Raw genomic sequence first — 18,200 nt, 5'->3', positions numbered from 1 at the left:
TAATTTAATTTCTTTTAATCACGGTTTGTTTTCAGGTTTTGGCACTTAAGAAATCTTACATCTCTTTATTTCTTCTCAGCCTATCTCTCTCTCTCTCTCTCTCTCTCTCTCTCTCAAAAGCACGACAGATTGCCTCCATCTAAGATTGTCTGTACCTACAACCAGTGTATTTTACTATAACGTTACTCCCCGACCATTGCCGGTGCCGACAACGCTTTCCGCAAACTTCTCGCATGTGCGGCAGACCATGTACATTCGCAACGGGCATTCGATATCGCTTACATTGATGGTCAAACTGTTACGCTCTCCCGCTCGCAGTGCCATGACTCTGTATCCTTTCATAAGCGCGTGACCTTGTCTGCGAGACGTAAGTGACCACCTATGTGTAAGACAGACAGATAGCTTTAATTAGGTCCTGAGGTAATCTACCGCTCTAGGCGGTAGAGCAGCGGGCCGCTCCCACGTCGGGACGGGTAGGCCGAGACTCACCGCCGCGTCGTGGGCCCTCTGGACAGCCCTGAGTTGTTGTAGAAAGTCTGAGCTCATGAGCGTGGAGCGCCATTCCTCTTCGGTCGTGCGTTGAGGACCCTGTAATGAGGGGCACTGCCAGAGCATGTGATCTAAGGTACAAGCGGCGTCACAATCTGGGCATGTTGCATCAGGACTTCCGATGAAATGGCTGTGGGAATAAAGACTAGGGTATGACCTGGTATGAAGCATACGAAGGGTAGAAGGCCTGTGCTCTAGAGAACTTCTCATGAGGAAGGGGGAAGGCCCTCCTGCCCAACTGATGATGTTTGATGATCTCATTAGAAGTCAGGAGGACGTCCCTAAAGACTGCTAGGTTGGAGTCTGAAGATCCTCCAGGCTGCCCAGCGCGGTTAGTTAGTTCGCGTGCTCGGACGTGGGCGATCTCGTTCAGGTTGGCCATGGAGGTCAGAAGTGATCCGAGGTGAGCCGGAAACCAGGTGATTGTGTGAGGAGAAATATCCCTATGGCCTAAAATGCGAGTTATTTCAGCTGATACCGATCCGGACGCAAAGGCCCTGACCGCTGCTCGTGAGTCTGTGTTGCTTAGAATCGTCAAGGAGAGCGAGGGCGATAGCTATCTGCTCAGCCTTAGAAGAAGTGGCGTTCCTGACAGAAGCGGAGTGGAGAACAGAACCTGTGTGATCAATCGTACCGGCCGAGAAGTTGGCCGATCAACCGTACTACGCCGCGTCTACGAAGCATGCAGACTCTAGGTTTGCACGAACGTCTTTGAGCAGGGCTTCACCCTTGGCCCTCCGCCTCCCCGCATTGTGTAGTGGGTGCAGGTTACGGAGAAAAGGAGAGACCGTAATGTAAGTCCTTTCCTCCTTATTGAGATTATGTTTGCGTTCCTCATCTAGAGCTGGACTACACCCTAGGACGGCCAGGATGCTCCTGCCCGCGGCCGAGGAGGAGAGCCTGGCCATATAAGCCGTATGCTGTGTCACGATTATCTATTCCAACGTGTTGTGAAAACCCAGTTGCATGAGCCGGTCCGTGCTAGCACGCGAAAGGTTTGTTTGATGTTTGAAATGACCCCTAGCACTGTCTTGATGCTCTTGCCGATCAGGAAATTCAACTTAGTCTTTTCATGACTCTGCCGGCAGTGCATGGCAGCAACTCTAAAAAAGCTCATTAAAAAGCGTGGAACAACCTTAGTAAATTGTCCTCTCTGAGGCCACCTCGAGAGTTGGCGACTCTAGTGATAAGCCAAACCATGCTTTCCGTTTCAGCTGTGATCCTGCTGATGTTCTGCCCATTAGTGTCATTAGCCTCTGTAAGCATTCCAAAAGCTCTGATGACCTCTAACCTAGAGATGAAATGATAAGAGCTGGTGCGAAGCTTTACATTGACGTCCGAGAGGGAGACCCAGCCCTTAGGTTTGACACCCGTTCTCTTGTGTCTGTAAAGCAAAAATTCCGACTTGCCCGGAGAGAGTCGGAGTCTGGTTCCACTAAGGAACACAGCCTGCTGGAGTGCCTCCTCTACTCTACCCTCGCTGCCGCCCGTACACCAGACGGTGATGTCGTCGGCGTAAAGGGTATGATGTATGCCCTCGACTTGCGAGAGCCTCTTGGAAAGCCCACAGAGAGCAATGCTGAATAGAAGTGGTGAGACCACTGAACCTTGTGGAGTGCCTTTGGAGCCAAGTACGAGGGGTTCTGATTCGAAATCTCCTATTTTAATCGTGACCCTTCTCATTTTGAGGAAGGAGCTGATGAATGCATGGAATCTATGCCCCAAGCCAAAACTACAGATGGATTTGAGAATATGCATGTGCGAGAGATTGTCAAAGGCTTTCTACAGGTCAAGTCCCAGGATTGCCCTGACATCTCTCGTCTGATCGTCAATAATCTGATGTTTGATCAATATTGATGTGTGATTGATCAATATTGATCAATAATCTGATGTTTGGGTCGAAAGTGCCGGCCGGAAGCCAATCATGTCGTACGGAAAGAGACCGTGTTCTACATGTAAGAGTGTCCTAGCAATATGCAGCATCCTATGGAGTTGGCGCAAAGCACCTCATCTCGATCACTGTCCAATATTTTCCCAGGCAGCGGGAGCGGGGCACTCCCTTCTTTCGAGGACATACAAGTGTACAACAATGAATTCGCAGACACACATTGCTCTCCACCTGTGCACGCGTGCAACCCTGTTATACATGTATACCGGTGTTTGCCCGACGTCTCCGAGTACGTAAAGACTCGCAGCCCGGTCAGCTTCTCTCGTCATCGGCATTGAACTGGGCCAACGTCGACGAAGGGATCCTGCGTTTTGGGGCGAACCTAATTAGCGGGGTGAAGGCGCCCCTCATTTGCACACGCAAATTAGGCCTCGCTCTCCCCATCCCCGTGCGCTCCGTCGCCCTTTTCCCGACCAGCTTGCGCGAGCTCCTCCGTCTCTGGCGATCAGTGTGCCTCGGGCTAGGCCCGCCGAGCTGGCTTGGTTCACGTACCTCCGTGCTGCCTTTCTCATTCCGCAAAGAGCATTTGGAGAGCATCGTGCGGACGGTATGCGCAGTTCCACGTATGCCTGCATTCATAGGCCGCAGGAGTAAATCAACGCCGTCGCTCCTCCGCAGAGAAAAGGATCGGGTGATGGGGCGATGCCGGTCGTTTTCCGTGCAACGCCATTGGAGGCACAGAATGCCGTCGAGAACATCGCTGTCTCAGGGAAGCAGCTGTGGGTGCATTCAGGGAGTCCGCTTTGCATGTGGAATGGTTAGGATGGAAGGATTCGGCTCACCGATGTTTCTGAAAGGAGCCGGTTTCCCTCGTGGCACGATTCGCGAGGCTGTTAGTGAAAAGGCGGAGGAAGCAAGAGAGAGGGAGGAGGGGGACGCGAAAGTGCGCGAAGGGACAGTATCTAGCATCTTAAGTTCCTTGTTTGCTAAGCGAGGCCGTTTTGATGGCCGCGTACACTTACTCACCGGTAAATCGGAAATGTTCGTTTTCGACTGCGCTCGTCAAGCAGAGTTCCCGAAGTCGCCGCCATAAATTGTTGATGTTCTTTTTTTTTTGTACAGGTGAAAGACTCGCCTGAACGGGCACTTTAATATACTCTAGCTTCGCGCATATTTAAAGCCGGGTCGAAATGCTTTCGAAACAGCCAACACTTTGGCACATACAGCTCGTCAACGGCATCATTTATGACCAGCAAACAGAGGGGATTGTGGGGCCCGTTTCGGGATAGCCAGAATTTGCGAACGTTAACATGACAATGTATTAGCGTAAAAGATTACTACATGGCCAAACAACAAATTCCTTCTTGCCATCATTAGTCTGTTTACCTTGCGTTGTGGAGGGGGTCGTTTTAACAACGTTTAGTATTTTCAAGTGTGAGCCCTCATAATTATGACTTTTTAGGAAAGCGGTAAAATGTTTTTTGAAAATGTCAAATTCACTTACTCTTAATGCAGGGTGCGTTGCGAGGCACCGAACTCGCCACTTCGCTGTTCCTGAAACTATGCAAGTGCTCAAAGCCAATAATTATTTAGTTTTCCCAAGGTATAGCTATCATAAGTTCTTTAAGAATGATGAAGTGCGAAAGTTGGAAGCTGCTCATTGTAAGCAGCGCACAAACCCTCGAGAACGACCTTCGGAGAACACAGGACAAGCGCTGTCTATCAACTGAGAGCTTATTCAGAAAAATGTGTGAATATAAATACCTCAACTTTGGCACACATATAGAGAATTCCCGTACGGTCATATATACTAGAACATCGCAGTTACGAGTGAAAGATATTCGGTTAACAGTATTATCGAACGTGGGCTGGTGCACATATCGTGATGCTTGACAATGTAAAATACATCAGCTATTTGACGCGAGCGTTGATTGCAAGGTCTCCTGATAACGAACGTGCTTGTCGTATGACGCTACGCAAAACACACTGGAGACAATGAATTGACTGATGAGAACCCGGTCGTCATCATCATCAGCCTAATTTTAGGTCCACTGCAATACGAAATCCTCTCCCAGTGATGACCAATTGCCCGGTCTTGCGCTAGCTGATTGCAAGTTGCGCCTGCAAATTTCCTAATTTCATCCCCCCCTCCCCCTAATTTTCTGCCATCCTCGACTGCACTTCCCTAACCTTAGCATCTGTTCTGTAACTCTTACGGTTCACCGGTTATCTGCTCTACCCATTCCATGAAATCCCAGCTCCATGTTTTCTCTTAATGCCATCTGGAATGCCAGCAGCCCCCGTTTGCTCTCTGATCCACACCGCTAGCTTACTGTCTTTTAAAGATACGCATAACATGTTTCGTTGCATCGCTCTTTGCGCGGTCCTTAACTTGTGCGCAAACTCCTTTGTTAACCTCCAAGTTTCTGCCCCATATGTTAGTACCAGTAGAACGCAGTGATTGTACCTTTTCCTTTCTTCAGCGACAGCGGTGGGCTCCCGGTCCTGCTTTGGTAATGCCTGCGCCGTATTCCCTCCAACCCATTTTCATTCTCCTCCAAATTACCTCTTATGATCAGGATCTCCTGTGAGTGATTGACCCAGATAGATCACTATTCCGCGCTACCAACGAACTCAAGTTAAAGACTAAGCTCCCGAAGCATATATATTGTCCGCGCTAGCTTCCAATCGTCGTCGTCGTCTTCTTACTGCTCGGCTCTTCGTCATTGAACATACTATCCCGTAGCAATATTTCAATGAAACATTGCCTAACCTTATCAATCGCAACCCTAATCGCCTTTGGAACTTTTTTCGCGCATGCCCCGCAGCGACACCAGATCGTCCATGCGAGGAAAAATTGGCACTCGCTGATAAATTTAACTAACACTTTCACTCAGTCTTTACTTAAGATAACAACACAAGTCCATATTTGCCACCGTCATCATTCCCCACTATTGACACATTAACATTAAACGACTCCGGAATATTTAAGCAGTTACTTGAGTTAGACGGGAAGAACGCAAACGGTCCCGATAACATTCCCAACGAGTTATTGAAAAGATATGCTGAATGTAATAGTAGATATCATGACTTTATTTACCGCAAGTCACTTTCAACGTCAGACCTACCTGAAGCTTGGAAAATTGCTAAAATTGTACCGCATCAAAAGTCAGGTGATACTAACCTACCGTCTAACTACAGACCAATTTCACTTACCAGCGCATCAGGTCACATTTTGGATCACAATAGTCTCAAACACTTAACCGCATATTTCGAAGAGCGTTTTCTAGTAGATGTTGAACATGGTTTTAGAAGAGGTTTATCGACAGTCACTCAGCTAACAGAGGTGGTACATGATCTTGCTTTAAGTATTAATAACCATAATCAAAGTGACCTACTTTTACTAGATTTCAGTAATGCGTTCGATTGCGTGTGTCATACTAAACTAACTGCCAAAATTACAGCTATGATTAGCAATGGTCCAATTAATGCATGGTTAAAAGACTTATCTCTCCGATCACAATTTGTCGTCATCGAAAACATCCCATTTGCTCCGGTGCCTGTTACTTCAGGGGTCCCACAGGGCTCAGTAATAGGTCCGCTGTTACTTTTGGCTTTTATTAATGCCATTACAAATAACATTGATTGTCAAATTAAAATCTTTGCAGACGACTGCATAATATACAGATAAATACGAAATCACGAGAATCAAGTTCTACTAAATAATGCACTAGCAAAAATAACCGAATGGTGTGATAACTGGCAAATGACCATTATTACAAACAAAACGGTTTGTATGACAGTAACGAGAAAAAAGCACCCATCGCTTTTCCACTACACACTTAATGGCAGCGTCGTAACTAGAGTTCAACAGCATAAGTATCTTGGTTTAACAATAACGTCCGACCTTAACTGGGCATCACATATTGCCAACTATACTTCTTGTGCATTACGAAAACTCTTATTTCTCAAAAGGTGCCTGCGGTTGGCACCAACTAACGTCAAACTTTTAACTTGCATTACATTTGTGAGACCTGTCCTTGAGTATGCTGATTCCGTACGGTTCCCGTACACTAAAGCTAACATATCTAAACTGGAAAAAATCCAGAGAAAAGCAATGAGGTTTATCCACCGAAAAAACCGGCGCAGTGATTCACCTACTCTTCTCCTAACATAGTCCGAGCTTGCAGCTTTTGCTGTCCGAGCATAACGAGCTCGTTTAAATTTCTGCATCAAAGTCTACACAAATGACTAAAAATAGATGCTTCTGCATACGTTACCTTTCTTAAATCCCGCATACTTCGCCAGAATCATTCGTATACACTAAACGAGTTCCTTTGTAATAACGACACTTTTCAGTTTTCCTTTTTCTCGTGTGTTATTCGCGAGTGGAATAACCTACAGATGAATAACTAACAAAGTATTGCAGTCTGATTTTGTTAAGTTATTGGTAGATGAAATCAGAAGTTAGGAAAAAATAGTTCTTATGCACATATAATCGTCAGAACTCCCATTTTTCTGAACTACAGCTAAACATTTGCCTCCTTTGTTTCTTTCTTTGGTTTTGTAACATAGCAATAACCTTAACGTACATGTAACATGTAGTGTACTATTTATGTGACTTGCTCTTTTTATTCATAGCATTATTTTTGTAAAATTTCGCATTGAACCTGTTATTATTCCTCAATCCTCAATGTAATTCCTCAATCCAACTTTTAAACTTTCTCAATTAAAGTCATTTATCATTTGTTACGATTCATCCCCAACTTTGCTGAACAGGATAATGTCCTCTGCAGATCAAAGGTTGTTGAGATATTCGCTGTCTCTCTCACGAGAACCCGGTACACTTCCTTAAAGAATTCATGTGCTCCTGTAACCAAAATTTTAACCCATTGTCGGGTTAGTCTAGATCGGTCTAGATCAGCAAACTCACTTGGTGTCTGACTCTCTCTCAGAGTCGTATACAATGCGAATGTACACTTTTATCATAAAACGCTTCAATAAAATCGCACATTTTCCCATATCTACGCAGCTCGACAAGATGAGAACTTCTGTGAGATGGTTTTGCACTGGACAATATTCCACTACCAGAACAAGAAGAGTCCTTGAGATTGTAGAGCGTCTTGAGGGAGCCCTGTAGGTTGAAAAGGGTCTGCAAATACAGATTAAGTGGTCTAAGGGCTCTTTAACACCCCAAGTGGTCAGGGCTCCCAAAGTAACGCCACGCAGTAGGCTATATTTTCGCTGCTCAAATTTCTAAAATATCCATGCCTGCATAGTAGAATGAGAACTCCACCTGCTCAAGCTTGATTACGTACGAGGTTCGCTTCGTTTGTTCCTTTTTCTCTCTTTATTTAAGCCCCTTCACTCATTCCGCATCAGCAAGGCAGCCGAACAAAACTACTTCTGGTTAGCCTGCCTGCCTTTCTATACATCCTTTCTCTCTCTCTGTCTGCCTGTCTGTCTCCGCGAAACGGCGAATTCGACTTGCACAGCGTGTGATCTCACCCCAAAAAAGAAAAAAAGTCGCAGTTTCGCCCGAAAGGCAAAGGATTGATTGCGATAGCTAATTAGTAGACAGCTATACGAAGTAAGGATAGTACTTTTATTCGCCGTATAAACTTAGAAACATTTGCTTACTAACTGAATTAACAAGAATTCTGTCAACGCGCACAAACAAAAATTGACACATCACACTCGATGAGTGCGGACACTCGCTGTCGAAACGCTGGTGTGAGCAAGCGCGGCAGCAGGAGCGAGCGAAGTGACCTCCGTGCGTTCTACCGCTTCAACACAGCAGCGACGAGAACACAGCGCGCACAAAGAGTTGTCTGCAGATGCCTTTCATGATACCGCGCGCGCGGTTGTGCAAAGCACGCACTTGTTGACGGAGTCAAAGCCTCCCCCCCCCCCCCTCGTTCCTCCCGCGCTGCCTCCCCAGCTTCCTTCATATATGGCGTGCGAGATAGAGCCGCGTTCGTTAGTTCCCCTTGCGCAAGGTCGCGAAATGCGCAGTTGCTGTCGGAGCACTACGCCTGCCCCTCGTACCTCCCTCCCACACCTCACGGCCTTTCGCGCGACGGAAGACGGCGCGTTTGGTCTCCGGTTCCTTCCTTCGCGCGCGCCACATTGAGCTTTCTACGTCACCTACCCTCGCGTGCTTTCACTCGTACACACAGCATAAGACGCGCGGCGACGGTGTTATTGTCCTTGGACTTTATAAGGAACATCACGGCGATGGCGACTCTGACGGCAAAAATGCATCTGGAGTGTACATTCAGCAAAATAAAATAAACAAAACAAGATATCGCTATAGCACTGTGTTGTAAGTTCTATCAATAAGTAACCGGGTATATGAATGTGGAAATATGCTCCAACGTTGCCGCAATAACAGTGCAACATAGCGCAGAAAATTATCGATGTTTTAGCAAACGCAGAATGTACAGCCCACAGCACGTGCATATGCGAGCGGTGTCTGTTATATTGAGCCAGACGATTCCATGAAACATTAGCCAGGGAGTCGCTTTCAATGTAAGCGCCTTGCGCGCGGCGTCGCGATGAGGTCATTCCGGGGAACGACGCTAACAAGCGAAACAAGGCGGGCGGGGGGGGGGGGGGGGGGGGGGGTGAATAAAGAAAAGAACACCATGCAATTGCAACAGCGTCGGTCAGGTTGATGACTGGCAAATCATGCGGCGCTGACTCAAGAGAAGTGGGTCCCGTAGATAAGCAGGTGGGTGCGTGAGTCAGATTGCTGACACAAGCACACAGACAAAACAAGTAGAGGTGTCTCGACCGGAATGGTGCTTCTGAAAACGCGGTCGCGATACTTTCGACGCCAGGGAGCTTATGCTGGTTTGGCTAGAGAAGCGGACAGTAGCATACGTCACTTCAGCGTCTTCGATCTAGCTTGGCGGCCTGGTTCATCACACATATTCTTGTTGTGCGCATAGTGCTTGATAGACGGGACAAACGTCTACTATTAGAACAAAAGGTTCCGTTGGTCAGTGGTCCAAACTAACTCCGTGCAGAAGGCTTTATGTTCGCGGCTCAAGTTCCCGAGGCCTACGGGCCTGCATAATATGCTTAGAGAACACTGCCTGATACCGCTGTATTGCGTAGACGACTTGATTCGGTTATTCCCATCTCTATCTTTATATTCTCTGATATCATCATCACCAGCCTATATTTATGTCCACTGCAGGATGAAGGCATCTGCCTGTGATCTGAAATTACTCCTGTCTTGCGCTAGCTGATTCCAACTTGCGCCTTTAATTTCCTAATTTCATCACCCCACCTAGTTTTCAATCATACTCGACTGCGCTTCCCATACGTTGGCCCCAATTCTGTAACTCTAATGGTCCACCGATTATCTACCTTAGGCATTACATCACCTGCCCTATTCCATTTTTTTCTCTCTTAGCTAGAATATCGGCTATCCCCATTTGCTCTCTGATTCACACCGTTCTCTTCCTGTCACTTAACGTTACGCCTAACATTTTTGGTGCAATCTCTGTTTGCGCAGTCCTTAAGTTATTCTCGAGCTTTTTTGTTAACTTTCCCCATATGTTGGCACCCGTAGAATGCAACGATTGTACATTTTTCTTCTCAACAGCAGTGGTATGCTCCAAGTCAGGATATTGTAATGCCTGCCGTATGCACTCCAATTCATTTTCATTCTACGGTAAATTTTCTTCTCATTATCAGTGTCTCCTGTGAGTAAATGACCTAAATAAACGTACTCATGTACAGACTCTAGAGGCTGGCAGGCGATCCTGAATTCTTGTTCCTTGCTAGGTTATTCAACTTACCTTTGTCTTCTGCATATTAATTTTCAACCCTACTCTTAAACTTTCTCGGTTAAGGTCCTCAATCATTCGTTGTGATTCGTCCCCAGTGTTGCTGAGCAGGACAATGTAATATGCAAACCGAAGGTTGCTGAGATATTCGCCGTTTCCATAGTCTATGAAAGGCGTATAGAGAGGTTGATTGTACTCCGCAGATTTCGCAATTATCTGATTGATGACATGGATGTGATCCATCATAGAATATCCCTTCCTGAAGCCAGCCTATTCTCATGGTTGATTGAAGTGTTGCCCTGACTCTGTTGGAAGTTATCTTGGTGAATATTTCACACAATACTGAAATCAAGCTAATGAGCGTATAATTCTTCAATTCGTTAACGCCTCCCTTCTTAGGGATTAGTATAATGTTGGCATTCTTCCAGCTCTCTACACAAGGGGTATGTAGCCTTAAATATATTAAAGCGATGGCTCCCCATCCCCATCAGACACCTCCGCATCGATCGGGGCCCCTTTATGGAGAGCCATTGCAAGGAAGTTGCAGTGGGTATACTAGAAATACCTATCACGAAGTTTCAACTCGGTGCAGTGATTACAACAATATATGATGTGCCTTGATATAATTTGTCATTGTGGTTTGCAACGAGACTGCCCCTTGTGGCGGCAGTGACAATATGATGAGCCGCTGCATTGCTTTAATACTAATCGTATCAACGTCGATTAATGCTGTTTTCTTTTTTTTTAAGTGGTTGAACACTTTACGATTTGAATACATTTGATTCATGGTATGTTAGTGGGCGTCATGTTTATTTTCAGTTATTTTGTGTGTTATCAAGGTGAAGTGGCGTAGGGGTCAGTGCTATAAGCTTTGAGAACGTGTGTAAAATAGTCACATTTCTAGGTTTGCATCGTTAAGTAGGACAACGTCCAAGCACCTATCTGCCTGACGGTTTCGCAGCGGGGCATTTGAGATAGCCCTCATATCTGAAGTGCCGCTAAACCACTTTTTTCTTTCAATGTATGTGTATATCAATATTTAGGCTACAGATTACAAGGTAGCTGTTGTGCTAAAGGTGTTTTGCTTTTCATGCTTGATGAGTGGTTTTGAAGGTCGGGGGTTAATTAGCTGCAATACCACTGCTACAACCGATGTCTCGACCGAAATGACGTTTACACCTATACATTGGCAGCGCTGCTATATAAGACTCTTGGAGGCTGTGAATCATGCGGGCTATTGTATAAACTACGTGACGATGTCAATGTGACGTCGCTATTCGCACTGACGTTCTCGACGTTACCGTCGTGGTTTCCCTCCAATCACCTTGTTCCAGGCGCAACCCTTATCGTTGGTATGTACCATGTTTGAAGCATACCATCAACAGTGTCATGTACATCTATTTTGTGATGCTGGAAATGTCGTCAGGAGCATGACAATGAAGAATTACGCATATAAATACCGCCATCTTGTCACGAGCAATTTCTCTTGCACAGAATGCCATCCTAGTCCACTACAGTATTGCTCCTTCTGGCATCCGATATGCATGCACAGACGCCACTGCTGTCAGCTTTTGTATGCCAGAGAGAGCATTAAAGTTCCTCTCTCTTTTGAGCACTGTTCCCGCGTGATTTCTCGGTGGTTGGCACGCTGGACTCTCAAATGCGCGTGATTCGTTGAGATGAGTTCAAATCCCAGTGGAGGCGATTGCGGAGTTTTATTTTTTTCTTCGCGTAGTGGCAATGGCGAAGCTGGGAATGACGAGGTGGCCTGACGATACTGACGACTAGAATAATCGTCGCTGTTTGTCATCGATGACTGTTTGTCACCATTCCGTTACGCTGGCGGCTACCAACAGTAGCCGCCAGCGTAACGGAATGGAGGGGCGGACAAAGCAAACCCAATTTTGAGCACCTGACTGCTGTCGCCGTAAGACGCTTCTAACGCATTGTGGTTGGAGAAAGGTCTACAAGAGGGCACTACCTACACCACTGCTGAAGTGAGGAAGGAGGGGATGGAGGGAAAACGGAATGAAGGAAGGAAGGAAGGAAGGAAGGAAATACGTTTATTTTGCTTTTCAAAACCATTGCGGCTAACAAATATGTGAAATGTGTGGAGTCGGTTACGCAGTGACTCGATTGCTGCCTACAAATAAGAGCTCCAAAATCTAGTCTCGCTATAGTGACTGCGATGTCACACTTCTATACTGGCGCTTCAGCTAGCGTAGCTCCTCCGAAAGTGCAAGGATTCCCAAACAATACACGAGCAGAAGGAAAAGAAGAATGGTTATAAAGAAAGAAACGAAGGAAGCGAAAAGAATAGCTCGATTTATAAAAGCAAAATGTCGGAATACGAAGCGCAAGGGCCCGAACGTATGCAGAAAGCTCACGCGCCAAGACGCATAATGAGATGAGAGGCGGGTAATCTAGTGGAGACGGACGAAGAAGGCGAATACTCTGAAGTGAAGAAGAGGACAGCCCGTAGGCGGCCATTAGTGGCAAGGAGCATCTGCATTCGAGGAGATGAATATTAATAGCCGAGGCGGCGCGGTGGCCATTACTCGGGGAGCTTGCGTGCCTGCTCTCACCGCCCGACTTCCTCCACCAGGGCACGCTGTCGTCGTCTGCTGAAAAACATTTCAACCTTGTCTTCCTCCTCACCCGCAAGCTTACTCGCGGACTCACTTTCGCATTCCCTCTCCCCCATCCTCAGCGCATTCAGGACCGCGGCGCCACTTCACTCTAACCATCCAGTCCCTGATGTCTACAGGAGGCTCTCTTAAGCCTCCCCCCCCCCCCCCCCCCCCCGCGCAACAACCTACCCCTCTTTCACACGCACACACTTTTTACCCAAACGTAAGAATATGCAAAACAGAGCCGCTCTTCTTTCCCGCCCGTGCCTTACGTCAAGCAACTAATGCGAGCCTCTCATCTAAGCTAAAAGCATTGTTCCGAGTACACTGACTTCGTCTCCACCTATAGACGCAACCTCGTCTTTACGGATTGAACCGTCTCTCTCTCCCACCTTCCTCCCTTTTCCTTGCAAGTAATGCGAGCCACCAATCTAAACTGAAAGCATTGTTCCGAGTATACCGACTTCGTGGTACCTAGATGCGCCCTGCTGTTTTCTTTCTTTTCTCTTTAATATCTGTCCTGCTCACTCGTTTTACTCTGGTCGTCATCAGCCACTCTCTTGCGTGCCTACGCGCGTTGCCGTCTGCTATGCGGGCAAAAGAAAGGTTATAGTAATGACACCGGGCTAGCACGAAAGGAGCAGCGCGAAATAAATGGGCTGCGCGAAGACAACGAACTTGCTATGGAATAAAAAAAAAGGAGAGGGAACGAGGGTAAAGAAGAACAATAGCGAGCAAGGTAAAAAACGAGACGAGGAGAGTTGGGAAAAATTAAAAATGAAATCTGATGAAATGAGAGAAGGAAGAAGACGGAATAAAAAAGACGCAAGCGCGTGGTGGGTGATGCGGCCTCGCTAGGGCATCATAAAAACTGAAGAGCGTTGCAGGATAAAGCGTTCCGCAGACACTCCGCATCCCAGGCGAATTACTTTGTAATAGCATAAACAACGCGAATGGTTAACAAAAAGTTTACAGAATTTTGTTAGAGTTGTAGGGGAAGAAGGGGCGTCGGAGAATGAAAAAGTGAAAGGGAGACAGGAGAGGGATTGGGAAACTACTGTTTGTGATCAACGAATAAACAGCGAAATACGAAAATGTAAAGGAGGTCGAGTGTCACGTAGGAAAAGCGTGCTCCGGAGAAGAGATTAAAAAGAGAAAGCCGGGGTGAGTGGCGGCACCGCGACAGCTTTTATGAATGGTGGCGGATGAAAGCTTCCATTAGACGCGAGTTCGATGCGGCCGTTTCGAACGAATGAAGGGGAAAGCGGGGAAATAGAACGGCACGTGCCGCCTTGGGCCCATGTCGCGTCATTAATATGCGCTACCTTTTAATCTCCATCTTGCGACGGAAAGAAATAGGTAATCAGACCTCGTTGGCGATTTCTTTGGGTGCGCCGCACGGGGCTTCTGGTTGCGCATACACTAGGTTTGCGTGCGGGCACCTATGTAGAGCACATGTACTCACGAACGTTCTTGTCGTGTCGAACCACTAAGAACGCTACGAAGTTCTATTTCCTTCCTGCGTTGTTGTCGCTATACTCCATTTGGACCGCATCACAACATTGCAGATTAACGATTGCCTCGCCCTGCGTCATGCGCGCCAAGCAAATATTAGAGGCGGGTTATGAATACGGTGCAATATTGATTTTAGAGTTCTCAATGTGGATATGGTTTGGCTGGAGTTAGTCTTACTTCGAAGCGGCAATCTTAATGAGTGGACGTACTGCATGCACATATAATAATGAATTAGATTCTATACTCGTAAAAGTGTACGTATGGAAAACACGATTATGCGTGGTGGGGGAGCTGAAGCAGCACCATTTTGTATACAGTCACAAAAATTACGCGCACGTTCCATGCCCCTATATATGTCCACATTAGGCTGCCTGCAGCAAAACTGCTATGCAGGGCTTACTCCATGTAGCCTTACTGCATGTAAACGGAAGGCTTTGTGAAGGTGCTATGCCTACCGGGTGTCCCAGCTAGTACGTGGAAAGTGTTTTCTGATATGTTATATTATTATTATTATCATTATTATTATTATTATTATTATTATTATTATTATTATTATTATTATTACCGGCGTAGAAACGAACTGTGTCATTTCTAGCAACCTGCTGAAGAAGCCTGCGGCATTTTTGTGCTCTTGAGTAATTAATGCTGATTCTTCAGCAAACTTCGTAATAGCTAACATTACGACCACAACGCGAACACGCGGCTTGTAGCTCGATCCCAGTTGAAAAGATGCCTTTGAGTTATTTGTGACGCACTACCGTTAGTTCTTTTTCCCGAGCTTAAAAGAAAGTCCAGGACATATTTATAAAGCCACCGTGGGGCACTGCTTGCGATCCGCAGCCACTTCGCATTAAATGCGACAAAAGGAGCTTCACAAAAGATGGCCCCTCACAAATAGCTGAAAGGAATGCTTCCAAATGTGGCCTTTGTATTGTCTTTGTAAGGCTTTATATTACACTGTGTACACAAAGTTAATAAATAACAGTGTTTAGTAATTACACAACACTCAATATTAGGAAGTTCCTAAATCAGTCTTCTTCAAATGTAAATCAGATTCTAATTGGTAAATGTTTTTTTTCTTCGAGATATTTGATTTTTTACCTGCTGTGCCCAGCGTCAAGCGAACGTCCACTGAGAGAGAGAGAGAAAGAAAGAGAGAGAGAGAGAGAGAGAGAGAGAGAAAGAGAGAGAGAGTGCTAGGCGTCTCGCATGCCTGAAAGAAGGAGAAAGAGAGAGAGATACAGATACAACCTATAATGATACGCTGGAGATGTTGGCCTGGTTGTTCGCCTGACATGCTACTCCAGCTGCTGGGTGATTATCGTGATATATGCAGGAATAAACCCTTAAACAGCACATACAGTCACACACACACGTACATATACGCTAGAGATATTGCATGTCTGATGTCCTACATTTCTGGACATGTGCTTCGTTTTTTTAAAAAAGGGCACTAAAGCGAAATCGCGGCTTAGCTTAAACTGAAAATTATCTTTTAAAACTGCCACATTTGTTAATTTCGCAGTAATAGAAAATGAAGGCTAGAATGTCGCGCTGAAGCCTCAGCATCTTTACGTCAGTGTGACGTCATCAATTTCAAAGCTATATATATATATATATATATATATATATATATATATATATATATATATATATAAACTGACCCTTGCAACGTTTGGCCCCCGAACCCTCTCGAGTGAGGCAAGCTTAGCAGGACTCTTCGAAGAACTATCAGATATTGGTTGCGATATTATCGGCCTTAGTGAGATTAGAAGACTTGGTGAGACTTACACATTCATGAATAAAGGCGATGTCCTCTGCTATAGAGGTATCCCGGATAAAAAGCAATACGGGGTAGGATTCCTAATCCATAAAGACATAGCGGGCAACATTGACGAATTCTACAGCATCAACGAGAGGGTAGCAGTAGTCGTAATCAAACTGAATAAAACGTATAGATTAAAGATAGTACAAACCTATGCTCCAACGTCCAGTCACGACAATGAGGAAGTAGATCAGTTTTATGAAGATGTTGAATTAGCGATGAGAAAAGTGCAAACGCAGTATACAGTAGTAATGGGGGACTTCAATGCAAAAGCGGGGAAAATCAGGCGGGTGAACCGGCAATTAGAAACTACGGTGTCGATTCTAGAAACGCTAGAGGTGAGATGCTGGTAGAATTCGCAGAAAGGAATAAGCTGAGAATAATGAACACTTGTTTCAGGAAACGTAGCAACGGAAAATGGACCTGGAAAAGCCCTAATGGTGAAACAAGAAATGAAATTGATTTCGTACTTTCTGCCGATCCCAGCATAGTGCAGGATGTAGAACTGATAGTTAGGGTAAAGTGCAGAGATCATAGGTCAGTGAGGGCTAAGATTCACCTCAATTTGAAAAGAGAAAGAGAAAAATTGGTCAAGAAGAAACAGGCCAACCTAGAGGCAGTAAGGGTAAAAGCAGACAAATTTAGGCTGGTACTTGCAAAAAAATATGCAGCCTTAGAACAAAGAGGTGATGATGATGACATAGAGGTAATGAATGAAACCTTAACGAGGCTGGCTTCAGAGGCAGCAATTGAAGTGGGAGGCAAGGCACCAAGGCAACCAGTAGGCAAGCTCTCCCAAGTAACAAAGGACCTATAGATAATAAAGAAACGACAAAGAATGAAAGTGTACAACTTGACAGATAAGATAGAATTCGCGGAACTGTCAAAACTGATCAACAAGGCGAAAATAAGTGATATTCGAAACTATAACATGAGAAAGACTGAAGAAGCCGTAAAACATGGACGCAGCCTGAAATCAGTGAGAAGAAAACTTGGCATAGGACAATCCAAGATGTATGCGCTAAAAGATAAGCAGGGTAATATCATAAGCAATCTGAAAGATATAGTAAATGCAGCGGAAGAATTCTATACTGACCTTTACAATATCCAGACGACTCAGGAGCGCTTTATTCAAAACAATAATGAACAGTATACAGAAACTCCTCCTATATCTAGAGATGAGGTCAGAATGGCCTTGCAAGGCATGAAACGGGAAAAAGCGGCAGGAGAGCATGGAATAACAGTCGATTTAATCAAAGATGGAGGAGACATCATGCTAGGAAAACTGGCGGCTCTCTATACGAAGTATCTATCGACTGCAAGGGTACCAGAAAACTGGAAGAATGCGAAAATTATACTAATCCACAAAAAGGGCGATGTTAAAGAACTAAAATATTATAGGCCCATTAGCTTACTCCCAGTATTATATAAAATATTTACCAAAATAATCTCCAATTGAATAAGGACAACACTGGAATTTAGTCAACCAAGGGAGCAGGCTGGCTTCAGGAAAGGTTACTCTAAAGTGGATCACATCCATGTCATTAACCAGGTTATCGAGAAATCCGCAGAGTACAATAAACCTCTCTATATGGCTTTCATAGATTACGAAAAAGCTTTTCATTCAGTAGATATACCAGCAGTCATAGAGGCATTGCGTAATCAAGGAGTGCAGACCGCTTACGTGAATACCCTAGAAAATATCTACAGAGATTCCACAGCCACCTTAATTCTACACAAGACAAGCAGAAAGATACCTATAAAGAAAGGGGTCAGACAAGGAGACACAATCTCTTCAATGCTATTCACTGCGTGCTTAGAAGAAGTATTCAAGCTATTAAACTGGGAAGGCTTAAGAGTAAAGATCGACGGCGAATACCTCAACTTTCGGTTTGCCGATGACATTGTTCTATTCAGCAACAATGCAGACGAGTTACAACAAGTGATTCAGGACCTTCACAGGGAGCGTCTAAGAGTGGGACTGAAGATTAATA

The sequence above is a fragment of the Dermacentor andersoni genome, chromosome 7 (genome assembly GCF_023375885.2).
Source record: "Dermacentor andersoni chromosome 7, qqDerAnde1_hic_scaffold, whole genome shotgun sequence".
In the NCBI taxonomy this organism is placed as follows: Eukaryota; Metazoa; Arthropoda; class Arachnida; order Ixodida; family Ixodidae; genus Dermacentor; species Dermacentor andersoni.
The sequence above is the reverse complement of the archived record's forward strand: the minus strand, read 5'-3'. Positions refer to the sequence as shown.